Genomic DNA, 24218 nt, shown 5'->3' with positions numbered 1-24218 from the left:
AACACTTACATGTTAACATACATGGATGAATATTGTAATATATATTATAGTGAGATAACTCACTTGATTATGGTGGAAGATCCTCGAGAAGCTAGCTCCAGGGCTAATGCTTCAACTTATCAATTTTAAACAACCTAAGTACAAATATTACTATGATTTAATATTCATTTGTATATATTTTATTTCTTGGATTCCTCAACAATCCCAATGAATACATCGAGATCTATCAAATAAGGAACAATCAAGTAAGATCATATCAAAGGCAGGGTCCGTTTTTTTTATATAAAGTATACTATTTGGAAAAACCCGCTTTAAACACCTCACTAAATCTAGCCTAGACATCATTCCCATAAGTAGATCAACCAAGTATTATGACTAGAATCAATGATAAATCTTATTTATAGATTTATAATATTGACTATGAATATAAATATAAGTTATACTTAAAGCATAATAATTGCAGCTTAACTTACAGAAATTTTCTGGTGAAATGCCAGAAAGTTGCAGGCAGAACTCCAACCCGAAAGCTTATATTTGTTGGACTCCCTAAAAATTTAGAATCTCTCTAAAATCCTCACAAAACATAGAAATTATTGGGATCGAGGTTAGAAAAGGAATTCTAGAGGATTTGGGAGAATAGGGAATGAAATGGGAGGTGAAAGTTGACCATATATATAGAAGGGGAGGTGTGCCACATCCCAGATCTAGGTGTATCACACCCTATGTGGCTAACGTTGTTCGGGGATACGTCTCTCAAGACGCTTCGGTTACATCGTGCCATGTATCACAACGGTGTGGTACCACGTCGCATTGTCTTTCGTCACTCTAGCCTTGCCACCTATCATCTCTTGGTGAGGCCACGTCATCATGTCATTCATAAGGAGCCGCCTTCAGCTTGCAACATGGTGCACTCCGTTGTCGCCACATCACCCCAACAGGCTTTTTTGTAAATCTTCGAACAACGGTAAATTTCGCATAAAAGCTTCATTTTCAATGTTCTTTATATACATGCATAGGTAATTCCGAGTACTACAACTTTCCATTAGACCTAAACAATTAATTTTCACTCTATTTTAAAGTTCATATTTTTATAGAGATTACTATATTAAAGTCCGTGCAAAAATCATAACTCCTTCATACGAACTCTCATTTCATTTTTTGGCTAACAATAAACTGACCTAAATTTCGATTTCTGGGTCCCACGTAAATCTACTTTTGTAACATCCATAAAAATTCACAAAAAATAAAATTTTCAAAATCAACCCCAGTTTATAAATTGTTTGCAAAATTATCAAAAACTAGTACTGTTCACAAATTGTTTTCAAAATAAATCAATATCAGAGTTTTCCCAGAAATCATAATCATAAAACGAGGAAATGTACAATCACGCCTTCGCCTTGTCGTGGCCATCCGAAGTACCTAAAATAATAATCCATAAATACCCAAAATACCCATACACACAATACGCATATGATAACAAACATCATACTATGGGTCCAATCAATCATCTAGTTGGAATACCCCAGGCCCTCAACCATCGGGTTGGAATGCTAACACACTATGGGTCCAATCAACCATCTGGTTGGAATACCCTTGGCCCTCAACCATCGGGTTGGAATGCCAACACATTATGGGTCCAATCAACCATCGGGTTGGAATACTCAGGCCCTCAACCATCGGGTTGGAATGCAAACATACTATGGGTCCAATCAACCATTGGGTTTGAATACCCTGGGTCCTCAACCATGGGTTGGAATGCCAACACACTATGGGTCTGGAATGCCAAAACACTATGGGTCCAATCAACCATCGGGTTAGAATACCCCAGGCCCTCAACCATCAGGTTGGAATGCCAACATACTATAGGTCCAATCAACTATTGGGTTGGAATACCCTAGGCCCTCAACCATCTGGTTGGAATGCCAACATACTACTAATCAAACGTGTCCACCTATACCAGATAATCATATAACAGTGTATAGAGACAACATACTAGGGTCCAATCATCCTCAGGATGGAATGCCCTCAAATACCAATTAAACATGTGCACATATAATAGGTAATCACATAACAGTCTACAGACAGTCAATCAAATCTAGCAGATCACTAAGCATAGCATCATCCTATCTACCAAGATACCGATCTAACAGATCATAACAGTACACAACCATAAGATAACCAGAATAACAATCCAAAAGGCCAGACTTGGTGCCTTAGACCCTTGAGTATAGTGAGGAGAACTCACCTTAGATTGTTGAAATCCTATGGATAAAACTTTAGCTGCTAGATGACATATTCCCAAACTGCCAACATCAAAACAACACCTAATTAACCATTTAGGTTTCAATGCATTACCATAAGTCCATGCTTGGGATAAAAGACTACTTTACCCCCAACATAGCTTGATTCAAGCCCAAGGCCCAAACTCACACTCCAAAGGCCTAAGAGTCAACCAATGAACCAAATCCTAACATATGGCATTCCGATGGTCCAATATCTCATAATCATCAAGGCCCAATTATGGCCCATCTATGGCCCAATTTTCCAAATTGGGCCCAAAACCCTCACATGGGACTTACCCTAAAGCCCATACAAATTTTCTAGTCCATATACTTATTCTTGGATGACCCATCAATAGCCCAATCATCAAAGCCCAATAGAAAGGCCCAACTCAAAGCCCAACCAAAATTAGGGTTTTCACATAAAATAACGATTAGGGTTAAGTGTTCTCACTTAACCGATTAAGGACTTAATCCATTAAGTCCATCACTCTAGTAGGTCAAACATACGATATGGTCGGGATTAATTCAAAAATCCAATCCAATGGTCCAAACATGCAGTTCCCGACAATTCAAATTAACATATCTAAAATTAGGGTTTTCTAAACCCTAATTAGGGTTTCCAACCCAATCGCGTTCCAATTAGTCCACTTTTAAGTTTTTTTGTTAATTAACTGTTAATTAAATCGGGCACCACCCACTACCACCTCGGGTAGTGGTGGTCAATGGTGGCTCATGTCGGCGGCCATCACTTCATGGTGGTGGTGACGGATTTACTTAATTATTCCGGCCAAAATCCAATTATACAACATAATATAAAAATGAACACACAAAATAACACACACACACACACACTCAGCCGCCCTTGTGGCGGCAGGCGGTGGTTGGAGGCGACAGCCACCACCTCATGGTGGTGGTGGTGACTTTTTCTCGTGAAGTTCGGCTAAGCAACGATACACACGACACATCTTTGCCCGAAATATGACACAACCACCCACCTGGTGGCGTATGGTGATGGAAGTGGCTTGAGATGGCGGCAACAGCAGCCGATAACGGCGACAACTACCATCATTGGTGGCCATGGTGGATTTTCTCGGGTTTATCTATCTAGCGAGCACCCACATTACGATCAGCAACCCAAGACACACGCATACTTGTGACACACAGGCTGAAACACACATAACAGCTTCCCTCGGGTGGCGGATTTTGACCGGAGTAGAAGAAAGATTGCATAGGCAACGACGGCGGACGAGTTGGGACATGGCACCGGCGAACCACGACGAAACAAAAGAAGAAGGGGTGGGCGACTCCCACCGAAAACAACAATAATGACCTGTAGATGGTTCTTTCATTCGATGGCTGACCTAACCTCCCCAAGGCGGTCTTCGTGTTCAATGGTTGTAGGAGCGGTGATGGCGGTTGGGTTTCGACAGTTCATGGCAACAATAGAAACATGGCGGTGACTGCTCTAGGTTTCTTTTCTCGGACTGTCTCGCTCTCTTTATGACGTAGAAGGAGGGGGGTTGGCTCTGGCGGTTTTCGGCTTCAATGGTGGATAGGAGGTGACGGATGAAGGATGGGGGTATAAGGTGGCAGTTGTTGCATCATATTAGGTTTAGGGTTATGAGAGTATGGGTGACGGGTTATATACTCCTGTCTAATTCCAAACCTTTAGCCTTGTTAACTCTTTCAGTCCCTCATCCGCTCACTCTTTTCAAATAAGGTGTATAAATTACCATTCAACCCTTAGCCTCCAATATCTATTCAATATAAGTCGAAATGATACCAAACACCCCCTGAATTTTGAAAATCTTTACAAAATAAATCCCGGAGTTACACTTTAACCCTCGAAAGTCCAAATTATATCGTTTGGCTCCCCGAATCCAACACCCCACTAAATATTATCGATTTTGGATACAGTTATATAAAATAATAATAAAAATTACATCTCAGGGTTTTAGTGTTCATTATTTATTTAATTTCAAATGGGATGTTACAACTTTGTCGCATCGAAACTTTGAAAAATCATAACTTGCTCATACGAAGTCAGATTTGGGCATTCTTTATATGCATGCTTTCAGTTTTACATTTACTATGTTTTTTAATCAGATTAATTAGGCTAATAAGCAACCTAGCTTTAATTCATGATAATTATTTTATGTATTTCTACTTATAATTTTATCAGCAAATGGTTTATATTGAATTCTACTACAAATTGAAAACGATGTGTTATACTATATAATCATACATTTTACTCGTCATATCATGCATGAAATTACACTTATGAATTACCGTTGTGAATGCGTTGGAGCAAACCAATGCAAAATAGATTTGCAAACTAAGACTTATATATATATATATATATATATATATATATATATATATATATATATATATATATATATATGTGTGTGTGTGTGTGTGTGTGTGTGTGTGTGTTTTAAGAATAGAAGATATTATCATCTGAGAATTACTCGTAATTAAAATCCATGAAGCAATCTCTAAGTGTGGGTTTAACCAATACTCAAAATCCCCATTTTCTAAGTACTCATGAATATTGCAGAAATCCTTATGAAATGTCCAATCTTTATGGAAAATCTACAAACATTTCATGATAGTTTTAAATCAACACCAACCTACTAGAAGTATGACCGAATGTGGCATTTCGAATAACTTATTATTCAGGAAGTAAAACATGCAAAGTGAAACACAAGAATAAATTAATTGAAAAATGATATCACACACTTTGAGCATAAATAAATCCCCACTAATTAGTCACTATTCAATTATAATTTATTAATGTTACATTGTTTCAAAAATATCAACTAACTACTAAAATCTAGAATCTATGATCGAACGTGGCATTTCGAACAACTTATTATTCAGGAAGTAAAACATGCAAAGTGAAACACACGAATAAATTAATTAAAAAATGGTATCACACACTTTGTGCATAAATAAGTCCTCACTAATTAGTCACAATTCAATTACAATTTATTAATGTTACATTGTTCCAAAAATATCAACTAACTACTAAAATCTAGAATCAGGCATCCTCTCTTTGCCCAATGCTCCTAGCATGCTTGAAGCGCTTGATATTTCTTAATATTTTTTGTATGAGGATCAATAAAATTATCCTCTAATGATACTCGATTCACCATGATCTTTCCTTCTTCTACTCGATTTTGAATGTAATGGTATTTTCTATCGATGTGCCTTAATCTACCATGAGCCTTTGTTTCTTTGGTCAAAGCATCTGCACCTTCGTTGTCACAAAAAATGTCTATTGGTTCTTGATTTGAAGGAACAATACATGGGGAAGGTAATAAAAAAAGAAAGAAGACAAAGTTGATAGATAAGTCACCTTTACTGCCACTTGGACTATCTGGACACATACTTCAAGAAATGTTTTTTTCAAAAAGAAATCACAAACTATTCTTGTCTAGCCGCAATAAATTTGGCTCGCCCCATTCCAATATTTCCCCCAATTGAGCATGTCTTCAAGATCTCTAATAAAGTTTATCAATCATTTAGCTTCCTTTACTGCCTTGATTGTTGCGATGTACTCTGATTCAAAAGTAGAATCAATCACTATCTGTTGCTTGGAGCTCTTCCAAGTAACTACTCCACTATTCAATAGAAATACCCATCCGAACTACGAGTAATTGTTATCTCGATTTGTTTGGAAGCTGGAATTACTATAACCACTTACTTTCAGTTCATCTTTTCCACCAAAGACCAAGATCATAACCTTTTCTTTCGTAAATACTTGAGTTTATTCTTCACTATTGTCTAGTGAGCCATGTCAGTATTTCCATGATATCTGCTAACCATGCTTAAAGCAAAAGCAACATCAGGTCGAGTACATGTCATAGCATACATGATCGATCCTATAGCCAAAGAATTTGGGACTAGACTCATTATATCTATTTCCTTATCACTACCAGGCCACTAAGACTTAATTAATTTAACAATATGATGGATGGGTAAGTCATTTTTCTCAAAATTCTCCATATTAAACCGCTTCAGTATTTTATCCAAATATTTACTCAAGCTAAGCCCAAGAAAACATCTTTGTCTGTCTCTATAAATCCTTATTCAAAGTATGTATGTGGCCTAACCTAGATCCTCCATAGCAAAACACCTTCCAAGCTAAGACTTCACTTCTTGCAAAGTTGGAATGTCATTTCCTATAAGGAGTATGTCATCAACATACAAAAATAGAAAGGTCACTAGAGTCGCACTAGCTTTGACATACACACATGACTCATCCTCACTTATAGAAAATCCACTATTCTTGACCTTTTCATGGAAGCAAAGATTCTAGCTACTACATGCTTGTTTTAGTCCATAAATAGACTTCTCAAGATTGCACACCTTATTAAGGAAATTGACATGTTCAAAACCTTCTGGCTGAGCCATGTACACATACCAAGTTAGTTTCCCATTAAGGAAAGTAGTTTTATCATCTTCCATACTTCGTAATCATCTATGGAAAGCATTACCCAAATGACTTAATCTTGGCAACTAGCAAAAAGGTCTCATCATAGTCAATCCCTTGGGTTTAAGTATATCGTTTTACAACCAACCTTTCCTTAAAGGTCTATACATTACCATCCATGTTGTTATTCTTCTTGAAGATCCATTTGTTTCCTACTGTCTTTTGACCAGACATTTGATCAACTAACGTCCATAATTGATTATCGTATTGGATCTCGATATCGATGGCTTCTTTCCATTTAGCAACTTCACGGCCTACCATCGCTTCCTTGTAGTTAGCTGGCTCATCCAGATTTACTAGTGTTTCATAACTGATAAATGCATCCCCATATGATGTTATATAGAAATCATAAAACTAAGGTGGTGCGTTAACTCTACTAGATCAGAAAAGAGATGATGAATTATCAATGGCCTTAATAGGTTCAGACTCAGGTTGTGAGCTAATGTCATCAAAGATTCCTTCATTGGGCAACTCTTGAAGCTCTTCAAGATCAATTGTACTACCACTGTTCCTTTGTATATGAGCTCTCTCTCACGAAAGACTCCTGTTGGAGCTACAAAAACCACATTCTCACTTGGTCTGTAGAACAAGTATCCAAACGAATTTTGTAGGTAACCAATGAAAATAAACTTTTCAACTCTAGGTTCTAGTTTGTCTTGCATTTTGTGCCTTACAAAAACTTCACAACCCCAGACCTTGACATGTCCGAACAAGGGAGGTTTCCCTGTCCACATTTCATGAGGTGTTTTGGCAATCTTCTTGATAGGAACAAGATTAAGGATATGGGTCCTTGTCTTTAAAACATACCAAATAATGATATAGGAAGCAAAGCTTGACTCATCATCGAATGAGTTATGTCAACTACACCATTAGGTTGTGGTGTTCTAGGAGGCGAAAATTATGAAACGATTCTACATTCCTTAAGATAGTCGTTGAACTCGATACTGAGATATTCTCCACCTCTTTCAAATCGGAGCATCTTTATCTTCTTACCCAAATGATTCTATACTTCATGCTTAAACTCTTTGAACATTTCAAAAGTTTTGATTTATGCTTGATTAGATAGATATACCCATATCTATTATAATCATTAGTAAACGTCACATAGTAGTGATTTACATCTTTTATGGAGGATCTGAAAGGTCTGCATACATCCTATGTATTGGGTCTAATAATCCTTCACCTCTTTCACAAGTACCTGTGAAAGGTGACTTAATCATTTTGCCTAATAAACAAGACTCACATTGATCCTCTCATTTTATGTCAAAAGATTCCAACACTTGATCCTTTTTTAGATAGGCAATACATGTCTTTTTTATGTGCCAAAGATGACAATGCCATAAGCATGACTTGTCCAAATTATTAGAAGAATCGATATTATAAACACAATTGACAAGTTCATTAAGACATACAAAAATTTCATACACACCATTACAAGGAAAAGCTTAAAAAAGTAAATGCGTCATTTTTATAAACTAATCTTGCACCATTATCATTATCAAATTGATAGCGATAACCTTGTCCAAATAATGCATGAAATGAAATTATGGTTCTTGTAATTTCTAACAAATAGCATCAATTGTTTAAATCAAAACTAATCATAACTCTACTATAAAGCTTCAACATGATCTATCTAATGAATGTAACATATGATGATTGGCTCAATCTCTTCAAGCTTTAGATTTCATTCTTCAGTTCCTACAATATTGAGCACATGTTATCATCAAAACTAGTATCAAGAAAATTAAATATAGTAGTATTATATGTTTCAGTAAATAACTGAATCAAATTTAGTGGGGTGAAATGTTTCATTTTCAAGGTCATTCAGGTATCCAGGACAACTTCTTTTCCAGTAGCCTTTCTCTTGACAGCAAGGGCAATAGCCTTCAATTGAATCGTGGTTTGGAGCAGTTTATGGATTGGATTTTCTATTGAGTCCCTGAATGAACACTTCAATCATGACTTTCTCATTTTATCTAAGAACATAATTCTTCTTTAACTCATAGTCATTTCCAATTTCAATAGCTTTGGAACTAGATAAAGTTTCCGTTTCAACGATGTTAGCTTCTTTGGCCTTTAACGTCTAGAAAAGCTCCATTAAGGTAACCTTGAGATTCTTTATGTGGAAATTCATTAAAAACTATTTGTAAGAATACGGGAGTGAAATCAAAATGAAATTCTATAGCACACTCCATAGGAAACTCACCACCCATGTTGCCCAATCTATCATTATATGTTTTCGCTTTATCGACAAACACACATACATAAGTTTCTTCCTCATAATTTCATTCAATTAAGGCGTTGATCATATCAAATCTATCAAGCCTCATAAGGATATATGTAACAGCCCAAAATCTCAAAGTATTGTAAAATTGCATTTTGGGGTGTTTTAAAGGGGAGACTCGGCGAGTTGGAGCAAGACTCGCCGAGTAGGGTCGCAGATTTGGTCGCGGGTTCGCGACTGGACTCGACGAGTCCATTAGGGACTCGGCGAGTCGACGCTGTTCAGCTGAAACCCTAGCCGTTTCGATTCTGGATCGTATATAATGTCTTTAGGGCCGTCATGTCTCGTCTTTTGGCCGATTGAAGATAATCTAAACGGCTGTGGGCATCTGGAGCAAGGGTGAAGGCTAGTGGAAGCTTAAAGAGGTTGTTAGGCAAGGAGAGGCTAGGTGGTGATCAAAGGAGGATCAAGGGGTTGAGCTCTGAAGGTTGGGGACGCAGGGATCACGTTTTCCAGGTAATTCTCGGATCATTTCTGTAGTTTTGGTGTTGTACACGATTTTAGGGTTTATGAAACCCATTTGGTGATTGGATGGATTATTATGTTGTTATACAAAAGTTTATACCCTAGTAATAGGATGATTAGAGGTCCAGAAGTCCCATGAGTGTGTATTTCGGGAAAATATGTATCTCAGGAAGCAGTTTGATCGACTGCATGGCATGGACTCGCCGAGTCGGATGATCAGACTCGGCGAGTAGCTTGAAGATTCACTGGGACTCGCCGAGTTGTTCTTCAGACTCGGCGAGTGGAGTCGGGGTGGCCCCGCGATTCTTCCAGGAGTGACTCGTCGAGTCAAAGAGGATACTCGACGAGTAGAAGGGGAATCTCAGAGGATTGAAGGACGACCAGACTCGCCGAGTCGCCATGGAACTCGCCGAGTCCAGTCGAGCTGACATTGGACTGTTGACCAGAGTTGACTGGTGTGATTCTTAGGGTCAGTTAACGTGGAAGATAGAAGTATTAAATAAGGGATATATGATGAGACAGGGAGCTTGTAGCTCGGAGGATCAAGTGCAAGAGGTTTCAGGAGTCGCTATCTTCCAGTGACTACGAGGTGAGTCTTCTCACTATACCTCACCCGGAAGGGTTTGATTGTGTGACCGGAAGGTCAAGTATGTTGTGTGTTATGTTTATATGCTATGAATGGAAAGTTAGCTGCTACGTGTGATATACATGCTTATATATGGGCCGGAAGGCAAGGTATCATGTGACAGAAAGGTCAGGTATGATATGTGATATATGTGCTTTATGCGTTAGAGTATTTGTATTATGTGTTATATATGTGTACGGGCCGGAAGGCGATTATCTTGTGGACCGAAAGGTCTGGGCCGGAAGGCAATGTTATGTGGATCGAAAGATCCGGGCCGGAGGGCGATATTATGTGGATCGAAAGATCCGGGCCGGAAGGCGATATTATGTGGATCGAAAGATCCGGGCCGGAAGGCAATGTTATGTGGACCGAACGGTCCGGGCCGGATGGCGTATGTGCGTAAGGTATATTGGGGAACTCACTAAGCTTCGTGCTTACGTTGTTTATGTCATGTTGTTTCAGGTTTTTACAGTAACGCGGGATGGCAACGGTTCGATTGTACACACCGAAGAAAGAGTTGTGTTTTGGAGGATCCTGGTCTTCTTTTATAACGAAAATGAAACTACGTTTTGTAAATTGAATGTGAATAAGATTTTAAACAAGTGTTTTTAATATTAAAGTGTTTAATTAAATGAAAATCTTATTTTTGGAAATCTGGGTGTTACAAATTGGTATCAGAGCCTTGGTTTGAGGGATTCGGACGCGCCTATGGGTAAATCTGGACTCAAACTGAGGAAGTAAGAAAAAGTTTTTCCAAATAAATGGTTTTCTAAAAGTGAACAAGAGTTCAAAGAGGAAGCAAGAAAGAGCAGTGTGTACAATCAGCCAGAGCCAAACGGTGATTTCCCAAAATACCCTTACTTTTGTATTATGAAATATCTATTATGCACTTTATGAGACATTATTGCATGCTAGAGACAGGCTAGGTACTTCACATCTTAGGACTAGAGTGGCCTGATTTGTGATGCCTTAGTCTAGGGTTTGCTGTTATATGTGCGTTATGCTTTTATGTGTATGTGATGAGTGAGAGTATCTAGTCAGAACGCTCAAGGGGTAAAGCTACGGGGTACAGAGGTACTTCCGAGGATGAGTCGAGAAGGTGGAGCTACCACAGATGGGGAGTCCTATGTACGCTTCAATGCTCGAATGCTGCTTGCTTTGTGCTTTGTGGAGTTATCGATGATGGGAGTCAGCTACCAAGTGAGTATGACGATACTCAGGAGGTAGAGGGCTGGCATCATTGGGAACTCTTCAGCAGCTGATAGCAAAGAAGTGGGAGGACAGCGGAAGGGACTAGGGAGTAAACCTAGCCAGATGAGTGCGCTGGTAGAGTAGAGGATTTCGCTGGAAAGCGAGCACGCGCGATGAGATTGGTGAAAGAGCAGGTTTATCAGCTACTTAGGAACCCTGGAATGGTCCGTGTGGAAAGTATGGGTAGATGTGGCAGGTAGTATGGGCCCGTACTACTGAAAGCAGAGGACCCATACTTGATACAGGGGGCATTCTGAAGGTCCTAAGGAACAGATTGAGGGGTGATGTTATGGTTCGGGCACCATACATCGGAACAGATTGAGATAGATGTTGTGGTTCGAGTGCTATACATTGGAGCAGGTTGAGGAATGGTGCTATGGTTCAGGTACCATACACCGAAGCATGTTGAGGAAGGATGTCATGGGATGAGTACCATGGTTCGTAGTGGATGATGCTTGTGGCTATCTTGTTATCCGGTTATCGATCGGACGAGCACGAGCGAGCGGGATGCGAGGATCCGCGAGATCCGGCGTGATGAGGTTGCTGCATTGTTGCGGGTTGAGTCGCCAGAATTGTTTGGGTCGATCAGGACCACTATGATTGAAGTAGTTTGATGAGCGATATGCGGCTTTCGCAGAGACGGCTGCCGCGGCGGTTGCAGCGGCTGTAGCAACGGCAAAGAAAGGGACTAGTCGGGGTTTTCAGTATCGGGACTTCTATTATGCGAAGCCTCCCACATTCGATGGAGTTCAGGACTCGATTGTTGCTATGAGATGGTTATCAGACATGGAGGGGTGTTTCTCCACGAGTTTATGCCCTGCTAATCAGAGGGTGGGGTGTGCTCTGAACCTATTGAGGCTCGGGGCGAAGGATTGGTGGAGGTTGACCACGAGGTCATTTTCCGATGCGCAGAGGGCTGCGGTTTCATGGGATCAATTCAGAGGGATGTTCAGTACTCGCTATGTTCCGCGAGATGAAAAGGAGAGATTGGCTCGGGAATTCCTTGAGCTGAATCAGGATTTGGAGTCGGTGACTGAGAGCACCGGGATGTTTATTGAGAGGGCGATGTTTTGCCCTGAGTTCGCTTCGGAGCAGGCTCAGATGCCCGATATTCGAGTAAGCTCAAGGGGGTATCAGACAGTTCGTGTCTGCGCAGAGGCGCGAGACCGTGTTGGTATCGCAGGAGGCCGCCATGTGGCATGAGTTAGAGGTTGAGTTGCAGTTGCGTGGGGGAGGCAGGCCCCGATGCAGTCGCAGTCGGCGCCGAAACGGTTCAGGACCGTAGACGTTGAAATGGGGGATCGGGGCAGTCACACTTGTGGGAAGTGTGAGAGAGATGGCACCGGAGCTTGTTGGCCCAATGGTGCATGCCGCGAGTGCGGAAAGGAGGGGCATGGTGCACGGGGTTGTCGGCAGTCAGTGCCAATTCGGGATTCCAGGATTTGTTATCAGTGTCGGCAGGTTGGACATTTGAGGGTCAAATGTCCACAGCTTTTGCAGGATCGGTGCAGGCTCTAGCATCGGCCACCTTGAGGAGTTCAGGAGGGGGACAGGATGGAGCAGAGCCCAAGGGCTCAGGGTCGTGCTTATCGGCTTGCGACAGAGGGAGACGGAGCAGTGCCGGGGGGCAGCTGCGGGTATGATGCTGTCTTGATGTCTTGATTAGCTTGCGTTGTTTGTGGCGTATTGTTTGTGCGGGTAGTGTGGATTTCGATGCGGTAGTCGTTGTTTCGCGGGATTGGCATGGTTATGGATTGGTGCTTCAGGTTTCGTTTTGGCATTCGTTGTTCCCTGATGGTTTGGTATGGTTATAGTCTGGTGTTTTAGTGCCGGTAACTTTGCGCGGTTTTCGATGCGATATTCAACCTTTGGCAGGTTGTGGGTTTGGTTATGGGTTATTGTTGAGAATTTCGTTGGTTATCGTTCGTGAGGGTTGATAGTGGAGGTGCGGCACTGGGTTGAATGACGGGTAGCATCTGCGGTTGAGGAGTGGATAATTGAAAGATCGGATTCTTTTGAGCGGATTGATCAGGGAGGAGATGTGTTTTGCTGAGGGTTGCTTACGCTTGTGGGAAGCAGTCAGTGGGTAAATGTTCTCTTTGTGCAGGATTGTTCTGAGAGGTCGTTAATGACGATCGGTGGCAGTTAGTCAGTGCTTTAGTGGGGGAGAATTAGAAAACTCTCCGGGAGATCGATGAGTATGTGAGGGTGCTTAGCTGCCGGGATTCAGCAGTGTTTGTCAGCGCAAAGTATAGGCCGACGAGAGCGAGTGTTGGATATGCAGGGCGAGATACAGACCTAGGGCATTTGATTGCGGAGGCCTGAGAGGAGGTCGGGTTCAAGCTTGAGTAAGTGATCGGAATTTTGCGATCAGGGTATTGGTACGTTTGAGGTACGTGATGGGTTGTACTGCATTAATCCCACGGGATTATGTTGTGCATGTTTTTAGAGCTGGAACCGGAAGGTTCCCAGAGTTAGAACCTGAGGGTTCGCAGAGTTGGGTGTACGGACCCATAGAGATATAGCCTCGAGTGGCTAGTATGTGTTATGAGAGTCGGTCCAGTCATACTGGAGACTCTGTTGGTATTGCTGGATCAGTTTGAGATTTGCGGATCGTGTATGTGCAGTGTGATTGCATTGGAAGGTCTGGCCCCGGGTTAGTGATCTTGTTTAGCTAAGGAAGTGATTCTGATGAGTGGAGAGAGTGCATGGGATTGAGAGCCCCTGCAATGGGAACCAGAGTATGTGGTTAGCGGTTACGTGAAAAGGGTGGCGTCGCTTGGGGCGAGCACCGTGGAACTGGTTGGAGTGGCATTATGTTCAAGAGAGTTCCGTGGAAAAGGAAAAGAGGAGGGTATGTAACTCCGAAGGGGGTGCAAGTTCACGAAAGTGAAAGCTGCAGAGCAGAGTTATGGTTAGAATATTTTGAGTATGGTTCTGAGCATCGTGTTCGCGGCAGTGGAATAGGAACCCATCCGGTTGGGATGTCTGTTGAGGCTCAGGATGGATGCAAGGGAATAGAGAATCTGGAATTCTCAGTGTGATCTGATCAGAGTGTAGGGTGGATGTAGTGGTTCATCTTGGGAGGTGTTCGAGGATATCATCAGTGTATCGGGTCTTCCAACCTACGAGTGTTGGGGCTAGTTCAGCATGTGTATATGATGGCAAGAGGAGAATTTGTGAGAGTTACTCTGGGAGTGAGAATGGATCTCTCAGTTGGTCTGGGATGGACAAAGTGGGCTTTGGATCGGGGATCCGGTGGTTCAGGGCTTCCTAACCCTCATTGTTCGAGTGATTGTTGGGGTTTAAGAGCAGAGTTGCATCTTGGGTGGTTCTCGGTTACAGAGAGAGATGGACAGTACAGAGTTTGGGCTTCAGTCGACAGAGCAGACTCAGCAGGTTAAGGAGAGTTAGTGATCGTTTAGAGTTAACAGGAAAGTTATGCAGGCAGACGCCGTTACGAGTATGTGATTCAGGTCAGCGACTTCGTATTTCTGACGGGTGCTTCGATTTGGGAAGAAGGGTAAATGGGGGGCCCCGGTATGTTGGGTCTTTTCGTGAAGGTGCGAAGGTAGTAAGGGTGGCCTATCGTTTGGAGTTGTCAACGGAATTGGGACGGATCCATGACACTGGTATGTGTCGCAGTTGAAGAGGTGTATAGCGGATGAGTCAGCAGTGGTTCTACTAGAGAACGATTAGGTGGATGTGAGCCTGTGTTACGTCGAGAGGCCAGTGGCCGTCGGAGATCGAAAGATCAAGGTTCTGAGGAACAAGGAGGTACCTCTGGTAGTGGTTCAGTAGCGACCTCGGAAGATATCGGAAGTGTTTAGGGAGGCCGAAACGTGAGATGCGGGAGCAGCAGCCAGAGCTATTTTCAGAGTAAGACTTCGAGGGCGAAGTCTAATTCTAGTGGGGGAGAATTGTAACAGCCCAAAATCTCAAAGTATTGTAAAATTGCATTTTGGGGTGTTTTAAAGGGGAGACTCGGCGAGTTGGAGCAAGACTCGCCGAGTAGGGTCGCAGATTTGGTCGCGGGTTCGCGACTGGACTCGACGAGTCCATTAGGGACTCGGCGAGTCGACGTTGTTCAGCTGAAACCCTAGCCGTTTCGATTCTGGATCGTATATAATGTCTTTAGGGCCGTCATGTCTCGTCTTTTGGCCGATTGAAGATAACCTAAACGGCTGTGGGCATCTGGAGCAAGGGTGAAGGCTAGTGGAAGCTTAAAGAGGTTGTTAGGCAAGGAGAGGCTAGGTGGTGATCAAAGGAGGATCAAGGGGTTGAGCTCTGAAGGTTGGGGACGCAGGGATCACGTTTTCCAGGTAATTCTCGGATCATTTCTGTAGTTTTGGTGTTGTACACGATTTTAGGGTTTATGAAACCCATTTGGTGATTGGATGGATTATTATGTTGTTATACAAAAGTTTATACCCTAGTAATAGGATGATTAGAGGTCCAGAAGTCCCATGAGTGTGTATTTCGGGAAAATATGTATCTCAGGAAGCAGTTTGATCGACTGCATGGCATGGACTCGCCGAGTCGGATGATCAGACTCGGCGAGTAGCTTGAAGATTCACTGGGACTCGCCGAGTTGTTCTTCAGACTCGGCGAGTGGAGTCGGGGTGGCCCCGCGATTCTTCCAGGAGTGACTCGTCGAGTCAAAGAGGATACTCGACGAGTAGAAGGGGAATCTCAGAGGATTGAAGGACGACCAGACTCGCCGAGTCGCCATGGAACTCGCCGAGTCCAGTCGAGCTGACATTGGACTGTTGACCAGAGTTGACTGGTGTGATTCTTAGGGTCAGTTAACGTGGAAGATAGAAGTATTAAATAAGGGATATATGATGAGACAGGGAGCTTGTAGCTCGGAGGATCAAGTGCAAGAGGTTTCAGGAGTCGCTATCTTCCAGTGACTACGAGGTGAGTCTTCTCACTATACCTCACCCGGAAGGGTTTGATTGTGTGACCGGAAGGTCAAGTATGTTGTGTGTTATGTTTATATGCTATGAATGGAAAGTTAGCTGCTACGTGTGATATACATGCTTATATATGGGCCGGAAGGCAAGGTATCATGTGACAGAAAGGTCAGGTATGATATGTGATATATGTGCTTTATGCGTTAGAGTATTTGTATTATGTGTTATATATGTGTACGGGCCGGAAGACGATTATCTTGTGGACCGAAAGGTCCGGGCCGGATGGCAATGTTATGTGGATCGAAAGATCCGGGCCGGAGGGCGATATTATGTGGATCGAAAGATCCGGGCCGGAAGGCGATATTATGTGGATCGAAAGATCCGGGCCGGAAGGCAATGTTATGTGGACCGAACGGTCCGGGCCGGATGGCGTATGTGCGTAAGGTATATTGGGGAACTCACTAAGCTTCGTGCTTACGTTGTTTATGTCATGTTGTTTCAGGTTTTTACAATAACGCGGGATGGCAACGGTTCGATTGTACACACCGAAGAAAGAGTTGTGTTTTGGAGGATCCTGGTCTTCTTTTATAACGAAAATGAAACTACGTTTTGTAAATTGAATGTGAATAAGATTTTAAACAAGTGTTTTTAATATTAAAGTGTTTAATTAAATGAAAATCTTATTTTTGGAAATCTGGGTGTTACAATATAAAGGAGTGAGGGTTGTTCAGTAGGAATATAGGGTGAAAGAGCACGAATAAGGTGAGAATAGGAGGCTGAAACAAGATAACCATTTCCAGACATCTTAAACAAGAGATGAGATTTTAGTTAGTTGATTAACCTTAAATATTTTAACCCAAATTAATATTCAATTCTAGGATCCAAAAATACAATTTTAAATTAAGAAGAGGGATGTCGTAATCTAATTGTGAATTTAATTAAATTATGTAAGGCACTTTACCAATTTCAAGCTATTTTGAAATTCATAGAGCTTTCGAGATTCTTTGAACCTTTAAATTTTATGTTTAATCTCATATTATCCTCTTCAATTTGTAACTGGGATGCCGAGAATCACAAAAAAAGATATAAATAACCATGAAAACCCGCATGGCAACCTTGTTCTCGTTTATGATCTCACATTGATGTGTTGATTAACCACATACGCTCCATCAACAACCATAAACTCGAGTTGTCCCACTGTTCAACTTTTTAGTCCCTAATTATTGTGCCGATTAATCATGCATGCTCCACTAATGACTCACAAAGAACCAATGCGTGTTTTCATGGATTAACATACAATTTCACATTTTTATCCTAAGTAAATATAATGGGATTTTGGAAGGCTCTAGTACTTCTATATTATACTTTTAATATGATTATCTCCAATCAAAATCATTCGACTAATGATCCTACACCACACAAACACAATGAAGCGATGGGTGAAAAGGACACCCATTCAACGATCATTTTATAGGCTATTTCATTATACCTCTCTTATAGTGTGACTTCATGAATGAGACCTACTATTGATTCGACTGACTTTTAGTTATACATATACTATTAATAATCTCATATATGTAATGTGTATTTTAAAACCTTTTGGAAATAGAAGGTTTAAATTTAATTATCTTGATTAACAATTAATTAATTAATCTTTTAAACCATCTTGATTTAATATTTATCTTTTAACTAAATAATTAACTAAATCAATCAAATCATTTAATAATTATAATGCAACCATTGATTAATAAATTCTATTAAATCCTATTTTTTCCTTAGTTTTGAAAATTAGGGTTAGGTTATCTAGTTTTTGTTATTCAAATTTTAAAGCAATTAAGATAACAAATAAGGAAACTAGGAAACCTTAGCGAACCCCTACGAATTTTCAAAAAGACAATGAGGCAATGAAATTTCGAAAAACCCTCGAGAGCTACGACATTTTGATTTTAAAGTTTCTTTTAGGGTTTCACAAATGTTGAAATTATAGAACAAGCCTAAGGCTCTGATAGCGCTGGTGGGTTTTCGAGATTACTTCAATGTACTTATTGAATTTCACATAACTAATTTATAGGCACATGCAATCCTATAAAATTCTTTGGCTTTTCTCAAAATTGCAACATACTTTCAAACTTATAAATAACCCTCTTAAAATAAAAAATTATAAAGGTTTAAAGACACATACCTTATTGTAATTTTCGCAAATATCATTGCACTTTGAAGAACCCTTCTTGGAATTCTAGCCCCAATATTGTGGAAACCTCTAATGAATCACACTCAAACCCTAGGAAAACCCTATAATAGAAATAAGTGATGGGTTTTATGCAAAAAAATAAACTCAAACTCTTAAGTGTGCATGCAACCCTAATAAAGATCTATGTTTTCTCTATTGAATCTATAACTATGCACATCAAAAGGAAACCCTAAGAACACTAGGCCATTTTCAAAAATACCAAAATATGGTAATGGGTACATACCTTCATTATTATTGTATCAAATAACAAAGAAACCTTCTTGTTGATCCTTTGAAAGCAAGCACCACAATATTCATGCTTGTAGTTCGTATGAATCGATTATTAAGAACGAAATCAAAGTACATAATGAATTAAGAACAAGGATGTAAATATCATTTGTTTGGCTCTTCGACTATATCAGTAAGAGTATAAGAGTTCTGAAAGAGTAAAGTGCTCTCTTTCTCACAAGAATACACCTAACCCTATTTATAGGGACATATAGACACGTACACAAAAATATAAAGACTAGACATGATAGCTTCGAACTCCAATCAATGCCTTAAGTAATACATATATTCAAAATATAATACACAGACTTTGAACATAATCAGGCCTAACTGTACTTCAACACCTCACAACATACTTTGAACTCTGCAATCTCCCATTTTATGAGAAGTGTCGAATCTATGTCATTAACATCTTTGCGGCCTGATGAACTACTCTGCAAACCACCGTATACTAGATGATCATCTTTCAGATCCCAACTTTATCTCCTGCTGTATTCCTCTTTCATTTATTTAGACGAACAAGAAGATTCATCTATTGAGAGTTCATGTACCTCTCCACATCACAAACTTGAAATAAACTTTGTCGCCTTATTTTTCTTGTCTTTCAAACAAAAACTATACCTAAAGGTTTAAGAAAATCTCCCCATCCTAAAAATTCTTGAGACTACCTTGTCCTTTCAACATCGATGGAGGCAACGTCACTGTTGTATTCAGGGCTAAAGCAAGTTTGACATCCGTCATAGCTAGACAATCATAGTAATTTCCACGTTGATAAGATCATTGAGGTTCATTAGAGGAAAGTTTGTCATTAAGAAGTCACAAGCAACATTGTTTGCTCCAACCACATAGTATCAAAAGTTATGTAACAATCCTTCCAACAGAGTATCTTTGGAAATATTCAACACCTTGACACTCTTGACCAAAGACCACACGTCCTCTTCCTTCTTACCCAAAATTGCATGAAACCTCAGTTTCAATCTCTTAAACTCATATTTATCTTCAAACTTATCTACTAACATGTGGTTAATTGAAAAATCTAGCTGATTAAAATCAATATTTTCGATTTCATAAATCTTCTTTGGAATCTTTTCAAAATCATGCATAACTCCAGATGGGATGATTTGTTCGATTGTCTCATAAAAATACTGATTGCATGGATAACCTTTGTTTAAGCCTGGTGGATCACTTTGTCTTTGTTGCAATACACTATTTATTTTCCTTTGCTTTTCAATTTCCATCTCCAAATCATTCTTATTTCTTCTTCTGAAGGATTGATCTTGATACCCTTTATTTTCTTTTTCTTCTTTAGAATATGGTGGCTTTGAAATTGATTCCCCTATACATTGTCCTATGACAATGCCTTTAGTTAGTGGTCTCGAAGTTGTTGTAGTTGAATTAGTTGTTAATGAAATAGGAAGTGATGTTTGAATTTGTGTCGACATTACCTTCACCATAACCTTTCCTTGATTTGGACCCTTCGAAGAACCAATCCCCTTATCTCCCCCTCGCACCACTTGTTTGACAGGTGTGTCACTGGTTTGCATGATATATATTAAGTTGAGAAGAGGACCCAACTCTACTTTGAGATTTGATTCAAATGAAGAAATCATCTTCGAAATCAAATCCTGAGAAACAATAGATTTGTTAGATAGATCAAGCTTTGACAATGATTCCTTTAGACTTCTCAAAAATTCCTCGAGCTTGGTAAACACTTTCGAATCAAATTCTGTCTTGGCATAAAACTTAGTTGAAATCAAAGTATAAGATTCCACAAGCTCTGTAACAGCCGCAACAATGACATCAATCTTTGTATGAAGAGTTGAGTAATTATATTCAAGTTTGGCACTTCCTTTGTCATCTCAGTTTTCAATTCAATCACCTTCAAATTAAAAGACCCCTCTACCTTTTTTACTTCTTCAACAATCAATTCATGCCGTTCTTTGGTTAGATCTCGATGTTTCTTGACTTCATACTCAAAATTGCTAGCATGAAGCTTCAAACGATTTTAATGTTGCCTTTTAATATTTTCCATGGCCACCTTCAATCGATGCTCTTGTGACTTAAGCATCACATCCACAATTATCCCCAAAATTAAATTCTGACTCCCTGTATCTGGCTGAATTTATAGCATGAATTGAATTTATGATTAAGAATTTTAAATTGCTTCCCTGACATAAGCATATGACCAGGAATGTTATCTTCTTCTGGATCAAACTGAATCTCGACAAATGACACCATCACATCATCATCATCTTGTTCAATGTCTGGAATAGTCTTTTCCCCTTTCAATGGATTGGGATGAGAAAAGTGAGGTAATGGGTTGATGAATGATGTTGTATAAAATAGGTGAAATGGTTGAAGGATTTAATGAATATGGAATTGGTGAAGAGAAAAATGGTAAAGTAGTTGAAGTATCAAAAGGGATGTTTTGAGAGTAGAAGATAGAATGAGCGAGGTAGGAATAAATGAGGTTTCAACAGAAGTGATACCTTAAGCTTCAGAATTTGTCACCCCTTCACCCTTGTTGATATTTGTGTCCATATGAGATATGTTCACAGTGATGCCTGAGGTTCGAACCGCCTCCGTAATGGATTTAGCCATCAAGACCTCGGGTGGTATGACCATTACATTCGTAGGGATGGTGGTTGTTGTATGATCACCCAAATTAGTGGTTGTGTTCGCATCAGTTACTTTTACATTGCCACCAAGACTTCTAATCTCCTCGAAATTCGACTAAACTGGAGAGTCCTTTGCTGTGATTCGAATCCAAAATCATGCTCTTGTTGACGAATAGGAGATTTGTCACTCCCACTTTCGAAATTAGTTACAACAACAACCTCATCAAGAGGATCTTCCAGATGCTTCTTTTCTTTTGTATCTTTTTCACCAGTTCATGTGCTTTTCTTTTCTTCAAAGCTGGTGAAATTGGAGCTGGAACTTTATGAATTTTCACACCCCTTCGATTGAGCTGGGGTTTGCGAATTTTCCTGATCTTCGAAATAGAATCTTCTGGTTGTGAAGATAAAGGCTCAATAATAACTTCTTCAATGATTCATCCTTTTAGAGAATGACGAGGTTGATGTGCTTCCTTCTTGGTTCGTTTAATAACACCTGCCTTCGAAGGAACAACTTCCTTTGGAACATCTTGTACAACTGGTTCTTGAATTGGTTTGATAACCTCCTTTGTCGATTGGAACATGAACAAACTTAGGTTGTTCAGCCTTCTTAGGTTTCATAGAAGCTTTACCACTCTTCAAAGTACCTTCTGCACCTTTTGGTAACAAAAGAACTACTTGCTCATTAGGGTTTATTGTTGGCAAATAAGCAACAAGAACAGAATTAGCTGAATCCATTTTTCTTAACATGGCATCGGGGATTCGAGCCACAACAGGAAATAACAATGGATCATCTTCAACACTTTTAGGATGCTGATAAATTGCAAAATCCACCTTCGGAACATCATATGGAACCAGAATGCCTTCTTTCTCATGTACATCTTGTAGAATCAAGCTCTAATACCTCGCACAAGAGACACCATTCGTAACTTTGGTGTGAGAAATACTTGTTCAGAACTCCTCCCACAATCGAGTGACATAATCCACATTAAGATCATAGTATAGACCTGAAATCATGGCATATACTTCCAATTTTGCTTTGTCTAGACGAGTGTTGCAACCTGTTACACACCGTAGAAAAATCCCAAACAAGAAGTTTCGGATACAAGAATAGATGATTATCGTGAAGCAAAATATTTAGGGAAAATCAGATCAAATTACGTAAAATCTATAATTTTGACCACCAAATTCGTTTTATAACCCACATAAAATTTGAATTTGAATCATTCCACAATAAAAAACTACCATGTTTAATCTTGGAAAATGGGTTAGTTGTTGGAAAAGACGCTATGTCCGAAAAATGATGAGCACTTTTCCCTTGAAAATCGTAAAAGAACCAAATCCTCACACCCACCGGACGTTTTGTTTGCTCCAAGAGGATGAGAACTGTCACTTGACCTTTGTTTCGAGGCATGGCTAATTTGCTTTTGGAATGAGAAAAGAAATCATATCCAGACTTGTGAAATCTAGGTTTGAGTTGGTATTACCCAAGACTTCAAGGATTTCTATGTAAATGTGTGCTAAAGAAATAACGGGAGCCAAGGTTAAAAAATTATGTGTATGGTGACATCAAATAAGAATTCAATGTAAAAGCAGTAAGATCACGGGTAAAGATCACTTCATTCGACATCAAGAAAGATATCGAACTGCTTGTGTGGTATCCTGTGAAGTACAATTGAATACTCATGAAGGAGTATCAAAGGGCTTTTTTTTTTACTTTGGCTTCAAAGTTAGGCTCAATTTTGTTTAAAACCACAGCTTAACATAAGTGGGAGTAAAATGAACAAAATTACTTGTATGACCAGTGTAGTCAGGAACAAGTGAGCTTGAAAATATTTCGAAGTGACGAACATTCGAAAAGATATTCAAACCGAAACCATATTTCAAGAAAAAGAAAAATCGGATCTTGTTGGAAAAAAATGACTTGTTGAAAGAACATTTTATCTAGACCACACAAAATGAAAGAAATACAATTTTGAATATCGAATGTTGGTACAGAAACAAATGGTTTGTTAAAATCTTGAACATAGTTCACCATCAATTCCTTGTTATTTGGGAATGTTGGATTTTACCATCATCACGGAAAAATGAATCAGGATCATGAACACAGACTTTTGCAACGAGGATATGCAAGTGAAGTGTGTGGATCGGGAAGAACAAAGTTCATGAAAAAGATTGGTTAAGAAACATTGTGTATCTCTGCAAATGACATTGACTAAGAAGAAATCTCTTAACTCAAAATGAGAAGAGAAAGGTAGCTCGTTGATTAATGCGAATATGGCTTGATTGGGAGGGAACCCTCGTAGTGAGTGATCCATAAAGGCTTCGAAACATATTGAGTCTATGAGGCTTATAGTCAACATACAACAACATGCTTCTAGTGACACCTAACTAGTGAAAATATTCGAAATAGTACCTCTCCCTAAGTCATGAATCAATGTCCACCACAATATGTTGATTGAGATATACACTAAAAAATATTAAACACACAAAACAACAATAAAGAAAATATTTTTGGATCTTTGTTTTTTGAAATTAAAAGAGAAAAATAAGAAAATCTTTTTAAAATTTTTGTTTTTGAAATTTAAAGACAAAATTGAAAATTATCTTTTTGGAATCTTTTGTTTTTTATAAAAACAAAATCATAAATAATAAAATTTTACTAGAAATTCGAAGCAAGAAGTATCGACTTCCAGACAATGTACTTCGAATAATAATTCTTTCTCATATAACGAACTTTGATATGAACCATTTAGAGACATTT

This window comes from Lactuca sativa, chromosome 8 (assembly GCF_002870075.4).
Source record: "Lactuca sativa cultivar Salinas chromosome 8, Lsat_Salinas_v11, whole genome shotgun sequence".
Lineage (NCBI taxonomy): Eukaryota > Viridiplantae > Streptophyta > Magnoliopsida > Asterales > Asteraceae > Lactuca > Lactuca sativa.
This window is presented reverse-complemented; position numbering follows the sequence as displayed.